Source organism: Rutidosis leptorrhynchoides, chromosome 1, assembly GCF_046630445.1.
Source record: "Rutidosis leptorrhynchoides isolate AG116_Rl617_1_P2 chromosome 1, CSIRO_AGI_Rlap_v1, whole genome shotgun sequence".
Classification (NCBI taxonomy): Eukaryota; Viridiplantae; Streptophyta; class Magnoliopsida; order Asterales; family Asteraceae; genus Rutidosis; species Rutidosis leptorrhynchoides.
The window spans coordinates 592,162,544-592,178,828 of NC_092333.1; positions in this window are offsets into that span (position 1 = coordinate 592,162,544).

Sequence of the window (16,285 nt, forward strand, 5' to 3'; positions counted from 1 at the left end):
CAGAAATAGTGTTTTATATCACTAAAGAATTTCTTTCGTTTTTGGTACGATAATCCTTTTTCAAGGAATCCACATACTAAGTAGTTTGCATAGTCTGCAAACCATGGAATTTCATTATAATCTATCTTCAATACATATTCATCAGGAAAGTTGTCTTGTATGGCTGATTCATTTAGAACTTCTAATTCGGGATTTTCAAGACGAGAAAGATGATCAGCGGCGAGATTTTCTGCTCCTTCTTTATCTTGGATTTCAATATCAAACTCTTGTAAGAGTAAGATCCAACGGATTAATCTTGGTTTGGCATCTTGTTTCGAAAATAGGTATCTAAGAGCAGAATGGTCGGTATAGACCACCGTTTTTGCTAGAACGAGATATGAACAAAATTTGTCAAAAGCAAAGACAATAGCAAGGAGTTCTTTTTCAGTAGTTGTGTAATTCGTTTGTGCTCCTTGTAACGTCTTACTAGCATAATATATAGGTTGAAATCGTTTTTCAATCCTTTGTCCTAAAACGGCTCCCATTGCAAAATCACTTGCATCGCACATTAGTTCAAACGGTAGATTCCAATTTGGTGTTATCATGATCGGCGCATTAGTAAGTTTCTCTTTAAGAATATTAAAAGATTTGATACATTCATCTGAAAAGATGAATGGAGCATCCTTTTCTAGGAGTTTATTCATAGGAGTGGCTATTTTAGAAAAATCTTTTATGAAACGTCGGTAAAAACCGGCATGCCCTAGAAAACTCCTAACTCCTCTAACATTGGTGGGATGTGGAAGTTTAGCAATTACATCTACTTTAGCTCTATCCACTTCAATTACTTTCTTTGAAATTTTATGACCAAGAACGATGCCTTCTTTAACCATGAAATGGCATTTCTCCCAATTAAGTACTAGATTTGATTGTTCGCATCTAATAAGCATTCGTTCCAGATTAACTAGACATGATTCAAAAGTATCACCGAAGACTGAAAAGTCATCCATGAAAACTTCCATGCATTCTTCTATCATGTCGTGAAAAATCGCCATCATGCACCTTTGAAAGGTTGCAGGGGCGTTGCAAAGTCCAAATGGCATGCGTTTGTAAGCAAAAGTACCATAAGGGCACGTGAACGTGGTTTTCTCTTGATCTTCGGGTGCTATTGGGATTTGAAAGTATCCGGAAAAACCATCTAGAAAACAATAGTAACTATTTCCGGCTAATCTTTCCAATATTTGATCAATAAAAGGTAAGGGAAAGTGATCTTTTCTGGTGGCGTCATTTAATTTTCTATAATCAATACATACACGCCATCATGTTACAGTTCTAGTAGGAATAAGCTCATTTTTCTCATTTGTAATGACAGTCATGCCACCCTTCTTAGGCACGCATTGAACTGGGCTTACCCATGGACTATCAGAGATTGGATAAATTAAACCTGCATCTAGCAGTTTAATAATTTCTTTTTTAACTACATCTTGCATATTAGGATTTAGTCTTCGTTGGTGTTGCACATACGTTTTATGACCTTCTTCCATAAGGATTTTATGTGTGCAATACGAAGGACTTATTCCTTTAATATCATGAATTTTCCATGCAATGGCTGGTTTATGAGCTTTCAACACAGAAATGAGTTGTGATTTTTCATTTTTAGTAAGAGAAGACGATATTATTACAGGTAATTCAGATTCACCATGTAAATAAGCGTATTCCAAATGGTTTGGAAGTGGCTTTAACTCTAATTTCGGAGGTTCTTCTATCGATGATTTATATCGATATCTGTCTTCTTCTTTTAGCATTTGAATTTCTTCTGTTGTTGGTTCATATCCATTAGCTATTAGTGTAGCTAACATTTCAGCTTCATCAATTGGTTCATTACCTTCTCCTAAAGAACATTCTCCTGTTCCTTGTAATTCTGGAAATTCTTCTAACAATTCTGCATGTGAGTCTATAGTTTGAATATAATAGCATGTATCATCTACAGATTGCGGTTGTTGCATTGCTCTATCAACTGAAAAGGTAACACTCTCGTCCTCTATACTTAGGGTCAATTTTTTACCAAACAAGTCTACCATTGCTTTAGCCGTGTTTAAGAATGGTCTTCCTAATATGAGAGGAACTTGAGAATCTTCTTCCATGTCCAGAACAACAAAATCTACTGGAAATACTAAAGTACCAACTTTAACTAGCATGTTCTCCATTATCCCTCTAGGATATTTTATTGATCTATCGGCTAGTTGTATACTTATTCTGGTTGGTTTCAATTCTCCAAGGTCTAGTTTAGTGTATAGTGAATACGGCATTAAATTTATACTAGCACCTAAGTCTGCTAATGCTTCTATTGAACTAAGACTACCCAAAAAACATGGAATTGTGAAACTTCCTGGATCAGATAGTTTTTCTGATATCTTATTCAACAGCACTGCTGAACAATTAGCATTCATAGTAACAGCCGAGAGTTTTTCCATTTTCTTTCTATTTGAGATTAGATCTTTCAAGAATTTAGCATATCTAGGCATTCCTGAAATCACATCAATGAAAGGAAGATTGACATTTATTTGTTTAAACATATCCAAGAATTTGGATTGCTCGGCTTCAAGTTTCTCTTTTTCATTTTACTCGGGTAAGGAAGTGGTGGTTGGTATGGTTTAACATAAGGTTTAGCCTTAACTGTGTTATCTTCATTAACCTTTTCAACTACCGGTTCTTTTTCCTTATATTGATCAGGTTGTGGTTCTTGTGGAGTAGGAATAGTTTCATCAGAAGTTACAGGTATTTCAGGTGGTTTAAGTGTTGTACCACTTCTTGTGGTAATGGCTTTAGCTGTTTCATTCCGGGGGTTAGCATTTGTATCACTAGGTAAACTTTCCGGTTTTCTTTCACCTATTAACCTTGCTAGGTTACTTACTTCTTGTTCCAGATTTTGAATAGAAGCTTGTTGATTTCTAAATGCTTGAGCATTTTGTTCATTGGTTTGTTTCTGAGATGTTAAAAACTGCGTTTGAGTTTCAACTAGCTTCGTCAACATATCTTCTAAATTCGGCTTTTTATCATCGGTTTGTGGTGGTTTGTTTTGAAAATTAGGTCTTTGCTGGTTGTAGGTATTGTTGGATACTTGTTGATTGCTAGGATCTTGTTGGTTGTTGTATGGAATATTTCGATTATAATTCTGGTTTTGATTGTAGATCGGTCTTGGCGGTTGATAATTATTCTGATAATTATTTCCAGGCCTTTGGTATAGATATGAAACATTCTCTCTTTGTTCCATTGTTAATTCAATACTGAGACAATCTTTTGTCAAATGTGGTCCTCCACACTGCTCACAACTAATTCGTATTGAGTGGATATCTTTAGTCATCTTTTCCATTCGTCTCTCGACAGCATCTATCTTTGCGGAAATGGAATCTAAGTCATGGCTAGAATCGGCTCTAGCTGCTTTAGATGATCTAACGATATCTTTTTCTTGGTGCCACTCATGTGAGTGGAAAGCAGTGTTATCAATAATTTTGTAAGCATCAGTTTCAGTTTTCTTCATAATAGAACCACCAGCTGCTATATCGATGTCTTTTCTTGTAGTGATGTTGCATCCTTGGTAGAATATTTGTACTATTTGACAGGTGTCTAAACCATGTTGCGGACATCCTCTTAATAACTTTCCAAATCTTGTCCATGCCTCATATAGAGTTTCATTTGGTTTCTGTGTGAACGTAACAATTTATCCTTGAAGTCTTACGGCTTTAGATGCTGGAAAGAATTGTTTAAGAAATTTTTCAACTAAAACGTCCCATGTATCAATCGCCCCTTCAGGTAACGATTCCAACCAATCTTTGGCTTCTCCCTTTAAAGTCCAGAGAAATAACATGAGATATATCTATTCATCCTCCACTTCTCGGATTTTAAATAGTGTGCAGATCCTATTAAAGGTACGAAGATGTTCGTTTGGATCTTCCTTCGGCGCACCACTAAATTGGCATTGATTAGTCACCATGTGTAGAATTTGTCCTTTGATTTCATAATCTGGCGCATTAATGTCTGGATGAGTAATTGCGTGACCTTGGCCAGTGCGTTTAGCTCTCATTCGGTCTTCCATACTTAAAGGTTCCAGATTTTCCATAATTGAATTTGTTGAATCTGAATCACTAGAAGATTCTGATTTAATGGTCCGTTCCTCAACAATCTCTGTTTGAATGATTGGTGGTTCCGGAGGAAAAATTAATGGTTCAGGATCTATGAATTGTCCCTGAATATTCTCCGGATTCTCAATTGTGAGGTCGGGTTCAAAAAATGGATTATCGGAAATTTGAATTGGAGTACTTGATTGACTGGATGACGATTCTAAAGAAAAATCAACGGGGGTAATATTAGCTAAATGTGTAGTGACCCGAACTTTTCCATGTTTATATATATTAATTGAGATTGATATTTACATGATTAAATGTTTCCAACATGTTAAGCAATCAAACTTGTTAAGACTTGATTAATTGAAATATGTTTCATATAGACAATTGACCACCCAAGTTGATCGGTGATTCACGAACGTTAAAACTTATAAAAACTATATGATGACATATATATGGACAAAAATTGGATTATTTATTTGTTTGTTGAATTAATATATTTAAAACCTTGGGAATATTTATGGTCCATAACAGTCCATCAGTCATAAATATAAAGTGCGAGTGTCCTCGTCAAATTATCCTTATACCCGAAGTTAAATATTCTAACTAATTGGGGACTTAAACTGTAACAAGATTTTAATACTTAGTTTAATAATTACACCAGGATGTCGACTGAGTGTAACCCAAGGTTTTAATACTTTGTTATCAATTATGCCAAGTGTCCTTGTACATAATTTCACCCCTGTTTTAATAATTTTTAACTTAAACGTCAACAAAAATATTGGTGAGTTATAGGTTTAACCTATATATATCAAATCGTAACAATAGACCACAAGATTTCATATTTCAATACACATCCCATACATAGAGATAAAAATCATTCATATGGTGAACACCTGGTAACCGACATTAACAAGATGCATATATAAGAATATCCCCATCATTCCGGGACACCCTTCGGATATGATATAAATTTCGAAGTACTAAAGCATCCGGTACTTTGGATGGGGTTTGTTAGGCCCAATAGATCTATCTTTAGGATTCGCATCAATTAGGGTGTCTGTTCCCTAATTCTTAGATTACCAGACTTAATAAAAAAGGGCATATTCGATTTCGATAATTCAACCATAGAATGTAGTTTCACGTACTTGTGTCTATTTCGTAAAACATTTATAAAACCTGCATGTATTCTCATCCCAAAAATATTAGATTTTAAAAGTGGGACTATAACTCACTTTCACAGATTTTTACTTCGTCGGGAAGTAAGACTTGGCCACTGGTTGATTCACGAACCTATAACAATATATACATATATATCAAAGTATGTTCAAAATATATTTACAACACTTTTAATATATTTTGATGTTTTAAGTTTATTAAGTCAGCTGTCCTCGTTAGTAACCTACAACTAGTTGTCCACAGTTAGATGTACAGAAATAAATCGATAAATATTATCTTGAATCAATCCACGACCCAGTGTATACGTATCTCAGCATTGATCACAACTCAAACTATATATATTTTGGAATCAACCTCAACCCTGTATAGCTAACTCCAACATTCACATATAGAGTGTCTATGGTTGTTCCGAAATATATATAGATGTGTCGACATGATAGGTTGAAACATTGTATACTTGTCTATGGTATCTCAAGATTACATAATATACAATACAAGTTGATTAAGTTATGGTTGGAATAGATTTGTTACCAATTTTCACGTAGCTAAAATGAGAAAAAATTATCCAATTTTGTTTTACCCATAACTTCTTCATTTTAAATCCGTTTTGAGTGAATCAAATTGCTATGGTTTCATATTGAACTCTATTTTATGAATCTAAACAGAAAAAGTATAGGTTTATAGTCAAAAAAATAAGTTACAAGTCGTTTTTGTAAAGGTAGTCATTTCAGTCGAAAGAACGACGTCTAGATGACCATTTTAGAAAACATACTTCCACTTTGAGTTTAAATATAGTATTAAAACACCTAATGTAAATGTTTTATTTTAAAGCTAAATTATTTAAAACACCTAATGTAAACACCAGATTTAAGCATTTAATTTAGTATCTCATCACGAACCTATGTCATACTTTCACCATAATGAATCAAATTTGTACAATCGGGTAATAGCAACTCACCAGGAGTATATATCTGTAAGGCCCTGGCCATGTCCAGCATGCACATTCTGTACATCCTATCGCCAATAAGTATAATATATAAATGTGAAAAATATATGGGCTTTATATTTATTTAACTAAATGATAATTTGTTAATTTTAATATAAAAATTGTATCATATCTTCTTGTATATTTTATATTTGTATAACAATTATAAAAACGACATCCAATTATTAATATATATTTGTTTAACTATACGCTAACTTTACTTATATACTTAATCCATTCCAAGTAATCATCCAAGATCAAGAAACCTTTGTTACTTACAGTAGGTTATCTTTCTAATACAAGGTAATAATCATATTCAAACTTTAATTCAATTTCTATAACTATAACAATCTTATTTCGAGTGGAAATCTTACTTGAAATTGTTTTCGTGTCATGATTCTGCTTCAAGAACTTTCAAGCCATCCAAGGATCCTTTGAAGCTAGATCTATTTTTCTCATTTCCAGTAGGTTTATCCAAGGAACTTGAGGTAGTAATGATGTTCATAACATCATTCGATTCATACATATAAAGCTATCTTATTCGAAGGTTTAAACTTGTAATCACTGGAACATAGTTTAGTTAATTCTAAACTTGTTCGCAAATAAAAGTTAATCCTTCTAACTTAACTTTTAAAATCAACTAAACACATGTTCTATATCTATATGATATGCTAACTTAATGATTTAAAACCTGGAAACACGAAAAACACCGTAAAACCGGATTTACGCCGTCGTAGTAACACCGCGGGCTGTTTTGGGTTAGTTAATTAAAAACTATGATAAACTTTGATTTAAAAGTTGTTATTCTGGGAAAATGATTTTAATTATGAACATGAAACTATATCCAAAAATTATGGTTAAACTCAAAGTGGAAGTATGTTTTCTAAAATGGTCATCTAGACGTCGTTCTTTCGACTGAAATGACTACCTTTACAAAAACGACTTGTAACTTATTTTTCCGACTATAAACCTATACTTTTTCTGTATAAAATAAAAGTGCGATAAAATAAACTTGCGATAATTAAAAAGTACGATAATTAAAAGTGCAATTAAATACAATAACAATAAATAAAAGTGCTATAATTAGAAGTGCAATTAAATATAAAATAAAGGAAATTAAATATGAAATAAAAGAATTATGCTTATTTAAACATCCGTAATCATGATGTTTGACGTGTTGATTTTAGTTTTATGCCCATGGGTTAATTGTCCTTTGTCCTGGATTATTTAATATGTCCGTCTGGTTTTTGTCAATAATAAATTACAATAATTTTTAAATATATTAAACAAAAATATTTAATATTGTTTAAATATCAATATTAATATTAAATAAATTATCAAGTATTATAGCTTTAACTATTTTGATAATGCTAAAAACGAACATATATTTTATAGCATTATTCCTCAAGAAAGACAAGCTTTTAGTTGTAATTGTTCTATTTACAAGTGATATTCGTTTAAATAATAAAAGGTGAAGACAAAAGACAGATTCGACGAATTGAAGACGCAAACGACCAAAAAGCTCAAAAGTACAAAATACAATCAATAAGGTTCCAATTATTGATAAGAAACGTCTCGAAATTACAAGAGTACAAGATTCAAAACGCAAAGTACAAGATATTAAATTGTACGCAAGGACGTTCGAAAATCAGGAACTGGGACCAGAGTCAACTCTCAACGCTCGACGCAACGGACTAAAAATTTCAAGTCAACTATGCACATGAATATAATATAATATATAATTAATTCTTAAAATTAATATATATATTATATTATATTTAAAAATCGTCGGCATAAAAAAACAAAGACTTTTGAGTCTCCCCAGCTGGCCATGCGATCGCATGGCCTTGAAGGGTAAAGCTCATGCGATCGCATGAGCATCTTTTCCAGATCACAGGCCTATAAAAATCGAGCTTTGGTGTAACACAAAAATCATCTTTTCCTTCTCCTCGTTCATACGTAGTATATATTTATATTTATATTTTAATTTTAATTTTAATTCTAATAATAAGGGTATGTTAGTGAATGTTGTAAGGGTGTAAGTCGAAATTCTGTCCGTGTAACGCTACGCTATTTTTAATCATTGTAAGTTATGTTCAACCTTTTTACATTAATGTCTCGTAGCTAAGTTATTATTATGCTTATTTAAAACGAAGTAATCATGATGTTGGGCTAATTACTAAAATTGGGTAATTGGGCTTTGTACCATAATTGGGGTTTGGACAAAAGAACGACACTTGTGGAAATTAGACTATGGGCTATTAATGAGCTTTATATTTGTTTGACTAAATGATAGTTTGTTAATTTTAATATAAAGATTTACAATTGAACGTCCCTATAAATAACCATATACACTCAATCGGATACGATGGGCGGGGTATTTATATGTACGAATAATCGTTCATTTAACCGGATACGGGAATAGATTAATAGTCTATGGAATTATTAAAACAGGGGTGAAATAATGTACAAGGACACTTGGCGTAATTGTTAACAAAGTATTAAAACATTGGGTTACACGCAGTTGATATCCTGGTGTAATTAATAAACAAAGTAATAAAACCTTGTTACAGTTTAAGTCCCCAATTAGTTAGAATATTTAACTTCGGGTATAAGGATAATTTGACGAGGACACTCGCACTTTATATTTATGACTGATGGACTGTTATGGACAAAAACCAGATGGACATATTAAATAATCCAGGACAAAGGACAATTAACCCATGGGCATAAAACTAAAATCAACACGTCAAACATCATGAATTACGGAAGTTTAAATAAGCATAATTCTTTTATTTCATATTTAATTTCCTTTATTTTATATTTAATTGCACTTCTAATTATCGCACTTTTATTTATTGTTATTATATTTAATTGCACTTCTAATTATCACACTTTTATTTATTGTTATTATATTTAATTGTACTTTTAATTATCGTATTTTTAATTATCGCAAGTTTATTTTATCGCACTTTTATTTATCGCAATTTCATTATCGTTATTTACTTTACGCTTTAAATTAAGTCTTTTATTTATTTAATATTTTACATTTGGTTTTAACTGCGACTAAAGTTTTAAAATCGACAAACCGGTCATTAAACGGTAAAAATCCCCCTTTATAATAATAATATTACTTATATATATATATATATATATATATATATATATATATATATATATATATATATATATATTGTATTTTTTATAAAATTAAACTAATATAGCGTTAAGCTTTGTTTAAAGATTTTCCCTGTGGAACGAACCGGACTTACTAAAAACTACACTACTGTATGATTAGGTACACTGCCTATAATTGTTGTAGCAAGGTTAAGTATATCCATTCAATAAATAAATAAATATCTTGAGTAAAATTGTATCGTATTTAATAGTATTTCCTTGTAAAATTTAATAGTATTTTATTCCCCTTAGCTTTAACTATCAAGTATTTTTGGCGCCGCTGCCGGGGAACTTTCTTGCTTAAAAGCCGGAAGCGCAACGCTAAAAATAAAAAATAAAAAGCTTTTTATTTTTAGTTTACTTTTATTAAAATACGCTTTTGTAAAAAATACGTTTTAATATATTCGAAAATATAAAAAGAAAAAAAAATATAAATATTTTTAAGAGTTTGTTAAATATTTAAGTTCTATAAAAGTTTCTTTATATTTATTTTATAAAAATATAAGTTTTATTTAATTTATAAAAATATATTATATAAATATTTAAAATAGAAAAATAAACACAACAAAATAAAAAAAAATAAAACATTCGGCCTGCTACTGTAGCAGCCCGTAACCTGACCCAAAATCCTGGCTCATGCGATCGCATGAGCCCGAAGGCATAAACTCATGCGATCGCATGAGATCGTCTGACACGCCACAGTTTACCCTAATTCAGCATTTATTACGGGTATTATTTATTATTATTAATTTAAAACCCTAATTAGGTTATATATATTATATTATTTAGTTTAGTTATTTTATTATTTGTATTATTTAGTTTAATTAGTTTAACTAGTTTATAAAATTAATAGTTTTATAAAATAAATAATATAAAAATAATATTTTTATAAAAATTGTCCTTTTTACAACTTTTAGTATATTTTTATATTTTGTCCCTTTTTAATTGTTTTAGCGTAATTTTTTGTATTTTTCGCTCGTATTTAGTTTTAATTCATAGTTTTTGCCATAGTTATTTTTATTTCTAGATTTTTAGGCTTTGCTGTAAAATCCCTTAAGTGCTTTTTCTTTAGACTAAGATTTAGGTGATTTAGAATTTTGCGACGCCTTTTTAAGTTTTAGTACCTTTTTAAGATATTGCCATTTGGGATATAGTTTTACTTGTAAGCTTTAATAATTTTAGACGCCTTTTACCTATGTATCAATTATCATTCCAATTAGTAATCTCAATTTGCGATTATAATTTTAAGTTAGTGATAGTAATAAGGTTGGGTTAGTCGAGTGTTTTTAAGTTCTATAAGTCATTTTTTTTATTATTTCTTATTTTTCGACGCCTTTTATTTTTTCGATCTTTTCTTTTTCGACCTTTTTCGATGCGCTCTTTTTCTTTCTTATTTCTCGCTATTCTAGTTTTAGGACATAGATTTTTTTTCTACTTCTTATCTATACTTCTTAAAATTACGAAAATTTATTTTAAGTGGTTAAATTGATGGACATCAAAATTTTCTGGTTCGTAGTAATAGTTGGATTTGTACGTGGACCGGGTTATTGGAGCCAAACAGTCCTCAATTATATTGAGACCAAACGAATCCTGCCCCTCTGCTGCATCTTTTGGCTATTCGAAACGTGGGCAAAATCAGAAAAGTCTATTAATTGGATAACTTATATAATTTTTCTTTCCTTTTAAAAACTAATAGGATATTCAGTGAATGCACCGAGCAAGACGTTCATCACCTTTTGTACGTTCACCACCTGTAACTAGATCAAGACATTTAGCTAATATTACCGCCGTTGATTTTTCCTTAGAATCGTCATCCAGTCAATCAAGTACTCCAATTCAAATTTCCGATAATCCATTTTTTGAACCCGACCTCACAATTGAGAATCCGGAGAATATTCAGGGACAATTCATAGATCCTGAACCATTAATTTTTTCTCCGGAACCACCAATCATTCAAACAGAGATTGTTGAGGAACGGACCATTAAATCAGAATCTTCTAGTGATTCAGATTCAACAAATTCAATTATGGAAAATCTGAAACCTTTAAGTATGGAAGACCGAATGAGAGCTAAACGCACTGGCCAAGGTCACGCAATTACTCATCCAGACATTAATGCGCCAAATTATAAAATCAAATGACAAATTCTACACATGGTGACTAATCAATGCCAATTTAGTGGTGCGCCAAAGGAAGATCCAAACGAACATCTTCGTACCTTTAATAGGATATGCACACTATTTAAAATCCGAGAAGTGGAGGATGAACAGATATATCTCATGTTATTTCCCTGGACTTTAAAGGGAGAAGCCAAAGATTGGTTGGAATCGTTACCTGAAGGGGCGATTGATACATGGGACGTTTTAGTTGAAAAATTTATTAAACAATTCTTTCCGGCATCTAAAGCCGTAAGACTTCAAGGAGAAATTGTTACGTTCACACAGAAACCAAATGAAACTCTATATGAGGCATGGACAAGATTTGGAAAGTTATTAAGAGGGTGTCCGCAACATGATTTAGACACCTGTCAAATAGTACAAATATTCTACCAAAGATGCAACATCACTACAAGAAAAGACATCGATATAGCAGCTGGTGGTTCTATTATGAAGAAAACCGAAACTGATGCTTACAAAATTATTGATAACACTGCTTCCCACTCACATGAGTGGCACCAAGGAAAAGATATCGTTAGATCATCTAAAGCAGCTAGAGCCGATTCTAGCCATGACTTAGATTCCATTTCCGCAAAGATAGATGCTGTTGAGAGACGAATGGAAAAGATGACTAAAGATATCCACTCAATACGGATTAGTTGTGAGCAGTGTGGAGGACCACATTTGACAAAAGATTGTCTCAGTATTGAATTAACAATGGAACAAAGAGAGAATGTTTCATATCTATACCAAAGGCCTGGAAATAATTATCAGAATAATTATCAACCACCAAGACCGATCTATAATCAAAACCAGAATTATAACCGAAATATTTCATACAACAACCAACAAGGTCCTAGCAATCAACAAGTATCCAATAATACTTACAATCAGCAAAGACCTAATTTTGAAAACAAACCACCACAAACTGATGATAAAAAGCCGAATTTAGAAGATATGATGACGAAGCTAGTTGAAACTCAAACGCAGTTTTTCACATCTCAAAAACAAACCAATGAACAAAATGCTCAAGCATTTAGAAATCAACAAGCTTCTATTCAAAACTTGGAACAAGAAGTAAGTAACCTAGCAAGGTTAATAGGTGAAAGAAAACCGGGAAGTCTACCTAGTGATACAAATGCTAACCCCCGGAATGAAACTTTAACAACCGGTCCTAATCCTCCTGGACGGAGTCATCAACAGTTGGTCCCATTGCGATGATCGACTCCAAGTAATGTCCTTAACATGAGCAAATGCACAGCGGAAGACTTAATTTATACCTGAGAATAACATGCTTTAAAAAGTCAACATAATGTTGGTGAGATATATAGATTTGATGCTAGCAGCGTTATAACTATGGACCACAAGATTTTATATACATACATAATACACTCGCAAGTGTATGGAAAAGTCGTTGAGCACTTGGTAACCATACTTAACATTTAAATCACAGCAGCATATTCTTAAATAAACCCTACACCGTACCAAGTGTAGTAACGAAACGAAGTACTGTGCAACCGTTTAAAACTGGTCGTCCAGCCCGGTTGGGGTTGTCAGGCCCGATAGATCTATCAACAGGATTCGCGTTTACACTCCTCACGTAAATATTAGCTACCAAGTATAAAGAGATATGCCATGGTACAACTCAACGTAGATTTTATTTTTGATCACTTGTGTCCATAACGTAAATCATTTATAAAAACAGCGCATGTATTCTCAGCCCAAAAATATTTAAAGTTTAAAAGGGAACTATATACTCACCTAATGTATTTTGTAGTAAAAATACATATAACACCATTGGTAACTTATATGGTTGGCCTTCGATTCACGAACCTATATCATTTATATATTTATTAACACATATAATTGTCATCAAATAAATCCATATATATCTTAAATTATATTCTTATATATTTAATTTGTATATATTTAAAGTAGTTAATATTTATATAGTTTAATATTATATTTAAAATCAATAGTTTGTTATATGTAAATAGTTATATAAATAATATATTTAAGTGTATGTAATATTATGGTAATTGTAATATATATACACTTATATAAAAAAAAATATTTATTTGTTATAATAATATTGTTAATATAAAAGTAGTAATCATAATACTTTTTGTTTAAATGATAACTTTAGATAAATTGTTAAAAATGATAATAGATTTTAATAATAATAATACTGATAGTGATAATAATAATAAGGAATGATACTAATTACTTATTTTATCATCACTAATAATAATTATATTACTTGTAATAATAATAATAATAATAATAAAAATAGTAAAAATAAAGCTACCTTCAAAGAAATTCGGCCTAAAAAGAAAACTGCCACTCCCAAGACTCGAACCCACGACTACTCGCTACACACTAACACTCTTGACCATTGAATCCATTCAGTTTTTCTTATTAATTATTCATATTAATTTCATTTAACCCGAATACTCGGCCCAAATTCTGAAATCATATACGGCCCAACTAAGATTTGACAACAACCCAGTTTCCAAAAACAAAAAAAATACAAACATCCATGCTGAGTTTCGAACCAGGGATCTCTAGTTCACCATAACACCCTGTTAACCATTCCTCTGACTTTGATTTCCTGATTATAACCATACCCATCTATATCTTACTAATTTTTCTGTTTCATCTCATCTTCTTCAAGAATTGAATCGGCTCAGAATCAGAATCCCATCTAATCCTTTACTAATTGATTTCTATACTTCAAAATAATATTTATTAAACAATATCAATGTTTAAATCAATAAAAAAAAAAAAAATAGAACCGAAGAGCTGCTACTGCAGTTACGGTTTGGAAAGAAAAAAAAAATTGATTTAGAGTTTGATATCGTTTTAGTCCAAGATTAATACACGAAATATGTTTCAACTGGTTCATAAAAACTTCTGAGAACATTATTTGTAACAAAAACATTTCATAAACTTTCAATTTAATCTTAGAACAAAGTTTTGACTTTTGAAAAACCAACCCTTTGACTCAAGAATTCAATCTCGATAGAAAGATTTGGGAAGTGGGATTTTACAGAAAGATTGACTACGTGATTACTAACCTAATTGCATTTATAGATTTCAAAGAACAATAAGAAATCGGGTTTATGGTAATACAAGTTCATGAACACCAGACGGTTTCTTTTTTTTTTTTTTTTTGATTAATTCGTTGGCTTAGGATAATTGTAACAGATGTCGTGGTTAATCTGCTGAGTTATATAAAGAAAATATTTCGACATACTCTCACGGGTTCACAGTGAATAAAAGAAAAATTTAATATGCTGATAGTGATGGATTATTATCTGTTATGCTTATTTTATCAGTATTTGCATCCTATTTATCTGTATTTTATTTTTATATTTTATATATATTTTATATAACTACATTATAGATATTAATCTTAATAGTTAATAACTATATTAATTAATAATATTAATACTTTTAATTTTATAAATTCTGATAAAAATAACAATAATATAATAAATTTTATTATTATTAAAGGTACTTATAATAATAATAATAATAATAATAACAATAATACTAATAGATTACAATTATACATAATTATTTCAAAAAAAAATAATAATTTAAATTTATATATATATATATATATATATAAATAAATATATATATATATATATATATATATATATATATATATATATATATATATATATATATATAACTTTTATAAATTACTTCTATTTCGATATTCATATAAAACAAGTATTTTCTAAATAATGTAATCAAAATTTCTAAAATACCATAAATGTACCCGTTACATAATAAATTTTTATTACATAGATATATGAATTAAATATACCTATATATTGAGATTCATAAACTTAATATGTAATATTACACATTAAATGTTTTGTTAATGTTTTTAATTTATCATATACATACACATGTTTATAAATATATCTATATATATATATACATATTTATTGAGAATAAGGTTATTCGTGAATCGTCGGTAATAGAAAAAAAAAGTAATTGATTACCTAAACATAGATTTCAAGCTTTCTAGTCTCAACATTACAGATTTTGCTTATCGTATCGGAAACATGTAAAGTTTAAAGTTTAAATTTGATCGGAAATTTCCGGGTCATTACAGTACCTACCCGTTAAAGAAATTTCGTCCCCGAAATTTGGTAGGGGTTGTCATAGATAACAATAGGAATGTTTTCATGACGAATATGAGGTAATAATGGAGTTTTATCAGTATTGAGAGATATAGATAAAACGTTTCGATCATGTGAAGCGCACGAGTGAAGCTATCACAAAAGAGTGAAATGAGTAAATAAATATATTCGTTTCAACCGATGACGTAGTTACTATTGATTTCCGGGATTTAAGGGATTTAAAGAAAATCTTATGTAATAAGATTTGGTTTTTCGGCGATCAGGATCTTCTTTGATCTAATGCGGCAATCTGTTTTGATCTCTGTCGGATACTTCACTATAAATCCACCCCCTTCGTTTCCTTATTTTCCACCACTCACATCTTATACTCTTTCTCCTTAATTCCTTCTTTAAGACATTCGTCAATATGCTCCATCCAATTCTGATCCTTGATATACTCTTAATTTTTTTTTTTTCATTGGTCATTCTTCTGTTTCATCTACCACCAGAAGAATCTATTTACTTTTACTATACTCTTGTGTTTATAGTG